Source organism: Mus caroli, chromosome 4 (genome assembly GCF_900094665.2).
Source record: "Mus caroli chromosome 4, CAROLI_EIJ_v1.1, whole genome shotgun sequence".
NCBI classification, from domain to species: domain Eukaryota; kingdom Metazoa; phylum Chordata; class Mammalia; order Rodentia; family Muridae; genus Mus; species Mus caroli.
In genome coordinates this window covers 70,405,672-70,419,729 of record NC_034573.1, presented here as the reverse complement: position 1 = coordinate 70,419,729, position 14,058 = coordinate 70,405,672, and the positions used below count along the sequence as shown (strand labels likewise).

Below are 14,058 nucleotides of genomic sequence, written 5' to 3'. Positions count from 1 at the left end.
CTCATTGTCAGATAAAACTATTGCTTGTGTACAAAAATTCTTAATCCACATAAACTAAAAAAGTCCCACAGAGTCTAGCAAACTGTTTATCATTGATATTGTCTCCCTATGACAATGAAACTGTTCAAGGATTCAGGGAAGATGGATCTATAATGATTCTGGAAATATATTATTTGCTATAGAATATGTGTACTCTAAGTTATAATTTACAGGTGTCTAGACTTTCAGTGAACAAATTATTTAGAATTATCTATTAGTTTGAAAACTATAGCATTCAGGAGTTCTCATAAGCCTATTGTTCAGTAAGAGGTACATGATCACTACAAGAGTGGTAAGGAGCCCTGTGTAGCCAGTTCCTGGCATCAGGCCTTTCATACTGGAATGCTAACACAGCTTTACAAGTCACTGCAATCAAACCCACCCAGGAAAGTTGAAATGTAGCAATTGTTTCCTAAGAGAAGGGTGAATCCAACTCTCATTCCTCAGAAATTTGGCCAAACACAAATAATAAACTTCGAGGATGATGAAATTGTGTGTGTGTGTGTGTGTGTGTGTGTGTGTGTGTGTGTGTGTGTATTTAATTTGACTGCTTTTCCGTGTGAGCATCATAGATGATAGTTTCATGTCCCAATATCAATAGGGTGGGTATCCACAGGCAGAAATGAGATGCAAATATGATAACCACTACACTATAGAAGCTGCACTGAGATGAAGATGTAAAGAATGGTGTGTAGAGAAACACCTGAGTGAGATGAGCAGGACAAGCAGGCACTTGAGAACAGTAGTGGGAGGGATGAAGACTGAAATTTGAGTAATGCTCTCAAGAGCTATTAAGGCCCAGTACTTTTCTCCAAAGGAAATACCAAGAGAATACTCACTTAAACTTCAACCTGCTAGGACAGCTTTAAGTGAACTATAGGACAAGGTAGAGAAAGAAGTTTTGATTCTTTTTGTTTTTCCCGGACTTAAGTAAATATCAAATAAACGTGGTGCCCGGGCACAGTATCTTTCTAGTTTCATTAAGTTCTCAGAGTACACTACAACTCTTCGGGGTTATAGTGCTAGAAGTGAGTTGCTGAGACAGTATTCTTATGTTTTTAAAAGTGATTCTACTTTAAGAGAAAAATTGGATATTGTCTCCTAGTTAGGAAGAAATGTGGATTATGTATTATCGTTAGTAATGATTGATGCTTGTCTGGACTTTTATGCAAACATAGCATTTGAGGAAATGCAATTATTGTCTGATCATTGTAATTTAATTTGACTCAAAAAATTTTGGATGCATTCATCTTGATTCTCTTCTATAAACAATGTGGAATTCTGTGAATGCACATGTGACTAGTTTCTTAAGATTTAAGATGTTAAGTATTCTTTACCCATTGGAATTATTTTTAGTCACCTTTTAGAGACTGTTGTGACTTTATACCATCTAAAATGAATATAGTTGAATGGCAATGCCAGGTTAAGAATGAATGGGTTCTGGGAGTTCTGGGTGTCTGTGTTAGTTGACACTGTTGTTCCTCCTATGGAGTTACAATCCCTTTCAGCTCCATCAGTCCTTCCCCTATTCTTCAATATTGGTCCGTGACCTCAATCCAATGGTTGGCTATAACTATCTGCATTTGCCTCCAGTTGCTGGTAGAGCCTCTCCAAGGACAACCATGCCAGGCTCCAGTCTGAGTGCACAATATAGCCTCAGTAATAGTGTCAGGATTTGGTGTATGCACATGGTCCAGTCACTGAGTGGCCTTTCTTTCAAACTCTGTTCCATTTTCTCCCTGCATTTCATTTAGACAGGATCAATTCTGGGTTAAGAATTTTGAAGATGGATGGGTGGCCCCTGCCTCAACTGAGGGCAATGTCTATATACTGGAAGTGTTCTCCAAGGGGCATACATGGGCTGGTTTGAGGACATGGACATATGTGTAGCAGAGGCCTGCCTTGTGTGGCCTCAGTGGTAGAGGATTGCTTATTCCTGTGGAAACTTGATTCTCCAGGGAAAAGAGATGCTGGTGGGGGTGAGGTGTTGGATTGTGTGGTGATGGTGAGGTAGGGGTGGGTGGGTATGTTGGGTAGGGGGAAAGGGGTAAAGAACTCAGCTAAGGGTACTGGGAAGGAGAAGAATTCTTGAAAGATAATTAAATAAAATAATTTAATACAGATTTAAAAAATAATAAATGAATGGGTTCAGGCACAAATTTCCCTCATGCAGAAGTTTCAGGATGACATTTGAAAAGGAACATATCAACTAATACATGGAAAGAATTCAGTTTTATGTATGGCAATCCAGACTCAATCTTCTTGCTGGGACTCTCTACTGTTATTCATCCCTCTTAGTTTCAGCACTAACTTTCTGACAAAGACTTGGAAACTAGGCTGTTTTCTAGCATAAATCCTAGAGAGTTATCATAACTTAAGGAAGTTTTGGGTGTGGTGTTGATTGCCATGGCTCCAAAATTCTGGGTTTGAAGTATGGTCGTCACTTTCTAGGATATAAGTATAGAGGAAAACTTGGGCCTGAACAGCAGGGCAAACATGCACTTGAGAACAGTAGGGAGGAGGGATGAAAACCAAAAAACTGAATATTGCACATAAGAGATAAAAAAGTTTAGTACATTTCACCCAAGGGAAATGCCAAGAGGGTATTTACTTAAACTAAGAAACCAGGGACAGGTAGATATGAGACAAGATAACATTTTGTAGCACTCATCAATGAATATGAGAAGATCTATGGGCAAAGTTACATGGCAATGAATAGGGGAAGAGAGCTTGAGGTACTTTGCACACTCTGAGACTAGCCCTGCCCCTTAGTCCTACTATTGTAATAGACTCTGCTGACAACTGAAGTAAAATTGGAAATGGATATATTCCTAACTAATCCATATAATTCTCAATCTAGGTGGCACCTTGATTTCAGACTTGCAAAGCCCCCATATCATGTGTCTACAATACATGATATTATAGATGATAAATAGATGATAAATGTGGTCTGTTTTAAGTAAGTTTGTTTGCAACAAAGGAATCTCACTGTTTAGGTATAGTTGTATCTCCTTTTAGTTTATGCATAGAAAAATGTGACACCATTTTGATTATATTTAAGGAAATGCTTTTGGGAAACTAGTAGAGTTAAGTTATAAAAGTAGAATTCTTTCTGATAGGATCTAATATGGGGAGTAAAGGATGTCCTTTACCACCTGCCTGCCAGAGAAAGGAGCACTGAATTAAATCTATTATGACAGTGTCTTGATCTTAGACGTTCAGTCTCGAAAACCGTGAGAAATAAATGTATGTTGTTTCTACACCTGGTACGTGGCATTTTATTACAACAGCCTGAACTAAAACACAATTTGATATCAAATGAGGTGTTATTGTGAATACAGCCAAAAGCATGGAAGGACTTTGAAATTTATGGTGGAAAGAAGCTTGAACTGCTTAGAGGCACATGGTGGAAATTTGTTTGGCTTTGATGAAGCCTCAGCATGCTTTAAGAATCTGGTGGAAAATGCATTTTGGTCCTGGTTGAAATGTGTTTGTGTATTTTTATAGAAGATTGAATTTTTGAGCAATAAAACCAGACATTTAGCTGATAATATTTCTAAATGAAGTCTTAAAAAAAAATCTTTGCTCTTCATGACTACATACGCACAAAGAGAGACGGGTTGGATAATAGTTTGTTTTCTAATTCATTGACAATGTATTACCAAATTTTGTTTATCTTCAACTGTCTCCCCTCAGCCCAGTCTTATCCCATCTCTCTTCCAGGGAATCCTGTCTTCCCATGAGTCCTTTCTTCACTGTGTATCTTTTATCTTTAGTTTTTGGGTATCCTGAGTTTAGTTAAGAATCCTCTCAGAAGTAGAGGTTATTAATTAGAATAAGGATAACTTACCAGTGGCTATACCACTGAATAACCCAGTACACACTCTTCTCAGTACAGTACCTCGGTTATGGACAGGGCCTCATTAATTCTTCCTTTATGCCTGGTAAAATGGTGATAGGAATGATCTTGAGAAGGTTTTGTGTGGCTAGACACAGCTACATGAAATCATGAGATCAATGGACAAGACTAAAATATACTGTTTCACAGAAATCTTGCTCAAACTCGGTGTCTTCCATTTTTCTTTTCTATTTATGCTTCCACAATCTTTGATCCTTGCAGAGAATGAGGTTGATAACCCATTTATAGCTGAATACTTCATAATCACTTATTTTCTACATTTTGACAGGTTATAAGTCTGTATAGGCCAATGCCTGCTGCCGAATGAAAGTTATGTGGTTTAGGATGAGAGAGACACTAATATATAGGTATAAACTTTAAGAAGGAAGCTTAAAATCATTTCATTTCCACTTTACAAAACAACAGTAGTAGATTCTAACCTAGGTATATAAACTCTACAATTACTGCCTCTTGATTAGGTTTATAGTACCAGGAGTGAATTTCCTCCCATAGATCTAAAACTGATTGGTCACTCCTGTAATAGTGGTGCTACTATTTCAATAATAGGTATAACTTGCCAGACATATAGCTCTTTAGACCCACAGCTTGCTAGTACGATTGATAGCTTTCTTCCCCATGCAGTATTTAAGGTACTTTCTGGCATGATGAAAGCTAAATGACAGGCAGAAAACTTCTAGCTCTGATGCATCTTGATTTTTCAATGTCCACACCACAGGTATGTGATGTCTTCAGTGATAGTCTTTTGATTGAATTGTTTCAGACATCTCAAGAGATTATCAGTAGTTTCAATAATGTGAGGCTTTCTAAGACCGTATTTTATTGGTCAAGAAGGGTCTTTTGAGAAACAAGTTTTTCAGTACATAAAGACTTATGAAATTTCTGCCTCATTCATTTTTTAAAAGGAATGAGAAAATATGTTTCTAAAAAGTTATCAAGAATTTTCTAGACTATTACTTCAAATCTTGGATGATGTTTTAAAAGAAGGAGTTCCACCCAGTTCATTTAAAATTATAGAAGTGGGGCAAAAGGAAAGCCAGCTGTTGTATGTTTGGTGCTTCACAGGATAATAGAGCTATGTGATGCCACACACATGCTGATCTTTCACCGGAATGAGGATGGCACTGAGTCTCAGAAAGCCAAACCCCTGCACACAACGTCTTGAAAAAGGTCAACCCTAAAGACAAAGAAAAGGAGCCCTGCAGCTCTGGAAATGGGACTGTTGCCATATAGTGTTAGGAATATGTTGATACCTTTTGTCTTTGATACCCTCAGGTTCCAAAATGGTGAAAACTCTATTCCTGGGTCTTGATACACTGTTCTTACCACTATTGGTGCAGACTAATGTACCAGTAAAATGATCATAAAACCCCGTGTTTTTCAAGACAGAAACAGAGGAAATAGTGGGTTACGGAATGAGCCCCCGTATTGTCTTAGGTAACTGGAATTCTATTCTGTTTATGTAAAAATACTAGGTAAACAAGAAGACAACTTGGGTAGGCAATAGTAACTATTTTCATCTTTTAATGTAATTGAAAATTTTTATTGTACACCAATGTGCACTTAAACAAAATGCACTCCACATATACTCTGCCTGGTTTTGCCCAATGGTAGCATTCTATAAACTTTACTATCATTTCACCACCCAGATGCTAAGATAGCTCTAACATTAGTATTGTTCAGACTTCCCTTATTTTTTAATAAGTTTTTCCATGTGAGCTGTATATATTTGATCACATACTGCTGCATAGTCACGACTTTAATAAATTCAAAACTTCCACATGCTCTGTGGGGTCCTCTGGTAACCTGCCTTCACCTTGACTCTACCGCACAACCACCACTGTACTATTTATTTTTAATTTTTAAATTATATATAAATTAGATCCTTAGGAATTGTCTTTTGTTTTGTTCTGCTCAATATATTTTAGATATTTCTCCAGTTTGGTAAATGTGACATAGTCACTTTATTTGTTTATTTACATTTGTTGTTAAGAAGTGTTCCACTGTGTGTGTGAGATACAGTTTGTCTGTTAAAAAGCAACTAATTCTAGCTTTTGCTACAACATTTTGTACAAATGTATCTTTGAATATTTATAAGAATTTAAAGTTACATATTTAAACATAAATAGCTCATAAATACTAAATAGTGTTAAAATGGTTTCATTAGGATGTATTACTTTTCCTGAGAAAAGTAGCTTGTGTGTGTGTGTGTGTGTGTGTGTGTGTGAGAGAGAGAGAGAGAGAGAGAGAGAGAGAGAGAGGGAGGGAGAGAGAGGAGAGAAAAGAGAGACAGAGAGACAGAGAGACAGAGACAGAGACAGAGAGAGACAGAGAGAGACGAAAGAGGGCAGGATGGTTTATCCATCACCCAGAACACTCATAAGAATAAATAGAAGCTTCAGTAATAGTTCTAAAGACTGCAAGAGAATTAAGTTCAGACAGAAAAATTACCCCTCTTTGGGACATCTGAGAATGGGAGATGTTTGGTGTTGAGTAAAGCAGAAAGTATTTTTTGGCAATAAGAGCTTAACCTAAATACACTGTGGGCTGGAGAAGAGATAATGTCGGGGAATCTGGAACTAGAGATACAGAATTCTTAATAGGGGAAACCCACTGACAGTTTGTCATTCAGGAAAACATTGGCTGTTGCCAAAACCAACTTCTCTGAGTTTTCAAACACAGACTCAGTTTACATTCACAATTTAAAGCTATTCAGTTCAAGGGCACAGAAGTTCATTCAAACAAGCATGGACTCCAGTTTCTTCTTCCATCAGTACTGTGTGAATTCTGAGGTGTGGGATTATCCTAGAGAGCTAAAAACTACAAAATCTGAAAAGAGGAGCAGAGCCTGAGTCAGTCAGTGGGTGCCCATCAACTGCAAAGTGATCTAGTTTTGCAGCCAGTGTCAATGCAGACTAACTAAAATCCAGCCTGGACTATGTATTGTTATTAAAGCATCACAGGGAGTCTTGCTAGGAATAAAACGACTAAGACAAAAGAGTAAGCAACTTGAATGTCAAGACTGACAAATGATGCATACAGACAGAAGGATGGATTGCTTGGAACACTAATTTTTCCGTGAAGATCATAAAAACTTTTTTGTTAAAGCATTTGAATACTGAAGGTTTGAAATAAATATTACACTTTGTTTTCAATTAAACAGCAAACTCTGATACTCTGACAATCCCATTTCCTTTCTACCTGAGTCATATCCTTGGTTCCTTAATCCCATTTGAAAGTATACAGTGATTGAAGAATTAGCATCATTGGGAAGAGAGGCCCCTTGGTCTTGCAAACTTTATATGCCCCAGTACTTGGGAACACCAGGGCCAAGAAGTGGGAGTGGGTGGGTAAGGAAGCAGGATAGGGAGAGGGTACAGGGAACTTTTGGGATAGCATTTGAAATGTAAAGAAAATATCTAATAAAAAATTAAAAAAGAAAAAAATTACTAAACTGGTATATTTTTATTTGGAAGGAGTTTTGGTTATACTTAAATCAGAAGAGTGTCCCGTGTGAGTTGTAAGCTACACTTGCTGTTCTGGTTACTCTAGGTATATGAAGGTGAGTGAGATGGAAAAGTGACAGTGGAACAGAAATGGGGGTGATTGCTTTCTCACATTCTTCTATTGGTATTTGTCTAGGCTTAGGCAAGGCACAGTACAGGGACCTCAACATCCTTCTAACTCCTTTTGACAATTGCCTGCGCATTTAGGACAGTGGGTACTTGTCACAACTGCTCTGGCTCTGATTTCAGAGTGTGCTGCAGATGGCCTCTCTCACAACCATGGATTAGGAGAATTTGCATGCAGAGCAATGCATCTTAATGTGACATCATTAGTGACAGGCCCATGGCATAATAGGTCTGACTAGGGCTATTTATCTCATTCCATACCAGACTCTCTCCCTCAAGTAACTACAGCACACACTTCATGAGTGAAGCTACATGTTTACATATTGCTTTCAGTAAGATAAGTGCCTAAAACAAAAATGTAAACCTTATTCCCCAAAAAGTAATTGGCTGGAAGTAAGATTGATGGAATACTGCCTGCTTTCCGCACAAGAAAGTGATGAGTAGCTATGGGAATAGTATTGCCATTATGTTGAACAATATACATTAGGTAGAAGAATGACTTTTCCCCATGTTTTCTACGAAGTGAAGAGTGTGTAATTAAAACTGCAGACTAAGGGATTAGGCTGCATTAGGCTTTCATATGGTGGGTAACTGGGAACATTTTCTAGCAGTGCTAGAGGCTCACCCTCACATATCAGAGTCGGCTTTATCCAGACATAAGCACAGCCACGTTGCTTATAATTGTAACTTGCAATGATTAGATTGTGGAGGGATTAAGTAAGAATGTTCAAGAAATGGTTTCAATCAGGCTCTAGACTTTCCAAAAAGGAATGAATCTGGGCAATAGTCCCGGCCATGGACTGTAAGGACAGGGTGACAGGACTGGGGTTAAAACGAGCAGTGTGCGGAATGTGTTTTTGGAAAGATGTGTTGTAACATACTTATCTTATGGACTCTTTAGGAAATTATGATGGAGGTGGTGAGATCCACAGTTAAATGAGAACACTGATTCATATAGCACATAGGTAAATACATATAAGGAAAATGATGTAATTGATTTCAAACCTACATTCTTTCTATGAAATTATAATAACCAGCTTTAGATATGGAAGGAGAAAGTTTGTCTAAAATCTATTATTTTACTATGGAGGAGGTAATGATTTTATAATAAATTATGCTCTGAATTCTCAACTACTTTAACTCTCTGAAATTGTTTCTCATTTATACTAGAAAAACAAGTGGGTGAAACTGAAGCCATAAAATTTATATTGAAAAGTCTATGATTTCTTCAGATATGTAACATGCATCTGGTAGGTATTGTAAGCCGAGAACTGCTGTAAAAGCTGCAGATGCCAAAGTACACTCTCTTACCACTTGGTTTTTATCATGGAATCTAAATAGTTTAATGTGTGTATAACAGAATTTCCATTTTCACGAAATTTAAATGAAGAGTAAATATTACATTGTATCACAAACACAATAAAAGATGAAAGTTTCCTTTGTCAGTTTGTTTATTTTCTTTTCTGATCAATTGCTAAGGAAATTATCATGAAAGAAATCTAAGTAAACAAAGCCCATCTTTCCTGTGGGACTTGAATTATTGTAGTACTTTGTGTTGTTGATATACTGACTATAGCATCTAAGAGTAATTCTGTAAGAAATGTTCTTTTTCTTGCTGATTCCTTAAAGATCTTTTATGAAGCCTATTTTCCTAGTCACTCACCAGTTTAAATGGTTGCATAGAAATTATTGCATGTGAAATAATGCTTACCAATATAATTCAAAATGACTTAAGTATTCTATAGTAAAAAAATGTAGTAATGCAGAATCTTTAAAAATATGGAATCAGTAACTAAATGATAGGCTGTGTTTCCTAATGACTAAGAATACAAAATGCAGAATCAATTGGGTATCATTCCATTTTTTTCCATTTACTGCTTTAAACTCCACTCACTGTGGAGTTGACCATCTTTAGGACAAAATTCAGTGGAATTTATACATTGAAAAAAAATGTATTTACACCTTCTATTTGGTTTCAAAATATTTCACTATACCAAAGAAACATTCTTTACCCATCATTGGTTGTTCCTTCCCTTGTGCCACACTGTAATCAGACTGCTTCTGCTTACATTATGGGATGTTCTCCCTACACTCCCTGACACTCAAAGATCGTATAAGCTGCTTATGAGCGTTCAAGCACAATATTAAGTGTTAAGTAAATGTGGCAAGACATTTTAATTTACTTGGCTCTTTTATACACATAAAAGGATCTGTGTTCTAGAAGTTCTTTTCAGCAATTAGGAAAAGAAAGGAGAGAATCACATATGTTGGCTGTTTGAGCCTGGGCTATATGTAATGGGGAATATTATGTAGCCAACAAACATTAGTGAAGGAAGGAAACCTCTACATGTCTCTAGGTGTTCGTTTATTGCCCAAGGGAGGAAAAAACAGCAAAACAAACAAACAAACAAACAAACAAACAAAAAAACATTGCAAGCATGTACTATGGCCTATTCAGCCACATAATGTTAGATATCCTCTCTTTCTGAATCTTTCTGAACACAGGAGAAGAGAACTCTGCTTAGTCTCACTGACCTGACCATCTTGCTATATATGGCATTAGCAACAAGAAATATTTCTTAAAAGCATATTTTGCATTAGAGTTTTTTTATCATAAAACCTGAGACACTATGCTATGTCCATGGTGTGGTTCGGTTCATGGCCCTCAGTCTTCTGTCATTTTGCCTGATACAGCCTACTAAATTGTGATGCCTAAGCTATCACAAAATTATCTGAAGGTCTTATTTAAAACTAAATATTTCTTATCCTTTAAGGCAAAATTTTACTCGTTAAACGCGTAATGAACCCTATAATGTAATAATTATGATATAATTAGTATAATATAACTATAATACAATAATTATGGTATTTTGGCTATACTGTGGCAGATAGCTTATAGAGAATACTGTGCATGTCAGATTCCTTAATGACTATTATATAAATCTGAAATTATGAAAAACAGATTTCCTTCAGTCAGTTTCTTCCAATTTTATATTTTAATACCTTTCCTTGAAAATGTATTCGAAGATTCATGTAAGGCATGACAGGCAGCTCATTGATTGTCAGGGCAAATAACACAACTCTAATCTTAAAGACAGTAAGATATAATTTATTCTGGAGTCATTTTGAGTGAATATGGTCTGGGAACACATATTTAGCTTACCCAAGATTCCATGGTCTACTGTGGAAGCAGTTTCCTGGAGTTTTACAGTTTTCAGAGCAAAGAGAATCATAAATCTAAGCAAGTTTAAAGTACATTTGTGGGTACATCAGAGAAACAGTTAAGGCAAGATGGGGAAAGCTTTTCTCTAGGCGTTAGAGGCTATCTGATGACACTCTCAGTTTTTGGCTTGGCGAAAGCTAGTAGTCTAATACATTTTAGGAGACTTGTATCTATTAGTCATAGGATATGGTTCAAACATTGTGGTGAACAGGGGGGCTAAAGCTAGTCCAAAATAAGGTTAATTAGCCTCTGGACCTGCAACATTCCAACTTCTGCCCATCTTCGCAGTTATAAACAGACACTCACTGTAGATACAGCTGGTTTCTAGGAATTTGCATTCACTGCATCATACTAAGCATAGGGACCACTTCAAATGTCAAATGTAGAAATGACTGAGCAAGCTTCTTTTCATTACTTTTATTTATAAAATGAACACTGAGTGCTTATAGCAAAACAGATTAAATATCCCATTTATCTTCATGATATTAATATAGTTTTCACAAACAGATCCGTAAGCAGTAAATGATTATTCAGAGCAGAGCAGGCAATAGCACTGTAATGTTTAATTACGTAGAACATAGTTTAGGTTTCTCTCTGCAAATGTCTCTTTGACCTTCTAACTGATTTCTCTCTAAACATCCCTGAGAAGCACACAAGAATTGCTACTATTTATCACTATTTGCAGAGAGATTGAAAACCTGGGACATGAGCTGGCTTGAAGAGGGTCACAGAGTCAGTCTGTCAGGCAGCAAAAAGAATTTATCACCCAGGTCCTTGATTGTTAATTTTCTCAACTATAATAAGAGATATATCCTATTTCCTATATCTCTTCCTAGAATTCTGTACAAGTTATCAATTCTTTTGTATGGTGTCAGAATTAAAGACATGTGCCATAACGCCTCGATGCATTCTGTGTCTATCAAATATGGCTTTTCTTGTTCATCAAATATCTTTATGCTATTATTTAATAAATCATGTATTCAATTAATCTATTCATGTATGTACTAGATACCTACTGGGTCTATATAATACTTCTATCACTTTGCTAATAAGAAATGCAATAATATTACCGTACATAGTCTTCCTCAATTTCTATAGTATAAGAAGAAACAATCAGAAAACAGAAAAACTATATTGTGCAATAATACTGTGTTCAAGCTGTATGGAAAGTGAGCTAAAGTTAAGAGTCTATGAGTCTCGTGGACCTCTTTGTAGGAATCACGAGTTTTCTCAGAAAACAGGAGATTTAAGCATTTTATCTTTATATGTGTGACTAAGAATTTACATGAATCCAAAGTACAGATACATGCACAAGGTAGTTCTCAGTCTCTGTCCCATGAAAGATACAAATGTCCATCGTTGGAACATTATTTTTGAAGCAACAGTTACCTCCAAAGTAGACAGTGGATCCTATCAACACATATGACTTTAAATCCTGTGTACTTCCTTCATTAAATCTACCATCATTCTGGGGGCCCATTGACTCCACAACTTAAACTTGTATTTTGAAATCCATGCTAGCATATAAAAAGGGAGATAGAATTTTAAAATACTAAAACTACATAAAGGAAATAGTCATCTCCTAAATTAGCCTGGTATGGTTCAGCCTGAAGGGTATTTTTGCAACTGAGTAGGAAATCCTCAAAATGTAATGGAAACACTGACAGACATTTAACTATACCAGCTCTGGTAGGTCCAGCCATAATTCACTTCATAATACAAATTGATATGTTGTCCAGAGGGGTCCCTGCACTAGTGTTATTGAGTGTCTTTTAAAAAGTTCTGGTTCCAGGCTATGGAGCCTCAAAATGAACCCAAATGATTCTTTCCAGATAAATTTGAAGTTGGGTTCTCAATTACACTAGGGATGTCCTTAAGGCAGGCAACATGGAAATGTCCTTTACAAAACCAACTAAAGTGAAAGAAGCAAATGGAATGAAACAAAGTTTGTTGTATTAAAAGTCTAATATTTCTTCCCACAAGGCTTACTTATTGCTGAGCACCCAGAGGTGAAGGAGGCTGCACGCTTTGATGTAAGTGGGGTTAGCTGTTAAGTGGGCCATGAGGACAATCTCTGTTTGCAAAAAATCATGTGTGATGCCAGAGTTCAGCCACCCCAATGACCTTGCTGGCCAGAGTGCCCCATGACTTTAAATACAATGCAAATGAATTCAGTCTGAGGGGGCCCTCATTGCCAAGCTCATCTACAGCTTTTGATCACTTGTTCCAAAAAGGTTCTGCCAGGTCACACTTAATGGATCTTATAAACAGTGTAAAAGGATTTTTCCAAATGTCTCATGCAGCTAATAATTTGAGTGCGAAAATAACTGCCCTTTGTTCCACTTCTGTCCCCTTCCCCAAATGCAAGGTCTCGAGGTGCCTTTATTGCAAACGTTTAGTAATGGTATGCTTTTCTCTCAGACCAAGATTTCTTCTAACTTTCCTCTTGGTTTGTATAGGTGTGACTGTGAAGGCTTCACTGCATTCTTAAAGTAACACTGAATCCCGAAAAGCACTACTCGGTACTTGCAGAAAATTAGGAGCAAAAGGAATTTAGTGTCAGCTTTTCTAGTGTAAACCGTATAACCTTGAGTCCATTGTAAGCTCTATAGGCCTCAATTCACTCATCCCTAAAGCAAAGGTCAAAGCTATCTCTTATGTCCGTTAATTTTGGTCCATGGTACCATTTAAGATTGCTAATGAGTTACTTAAATATTGAAGCCTGCATTAAGCCTTACAGAGCGCATAACTGGCAAGATTTTCTTCTCAATTATTCGTGCTAATAGGGGCCAAAATGGCATAGATACTTTAAATTCATAGATAATCCTCAAATTTCAATTTAGCTGAGTATTCCAACTTTGTCCTCTGCCAAACCATTTGCAAGGGATTCAAATTCCTTATCATATAGATATTCAACACATGAACTTCCTAAGCTTGAAATAAAAAACAAAGCAAGTGACATTGTATTTGAAGCATAACCAACAGGTTATGTTTTAAAACATTCTACCACTCTCACTAATGTTTATATTCATTAAAACACTGATTCCATGTCAGGCACTTTACAAATCACATTATTTAAACATTGTGCAGTGGATATAGTTTCTCAGGGCTGCTGTCACACTGTCACTCACTGAAAGACTTGTAGAACAGCAATGCATAGAGGTAAAGTGAGGTGGGGACATTTGAAACCAGCTTGAAGAGAAGAGTTTTGTGTCCTTTCTCAGTCCTTCAAAGGTGTGTGTCTCAAG

At 36.8% G+C, this 14,058-nt stretch overlaps 1 protein-coding gene across 40 annotated transcripts in view; it reads left to right on the top strand.

Moving 5' to 3' along the window:
- Positions 1-14,058, top strand: part of Ptprd (protein tyrosine phosphatase receptor type D) — a 2,211,569-nt gene that overhangs the window by 796,070 nt on the left and 1,401,441 nt on the right. The window lies entirely within an intron of this gene.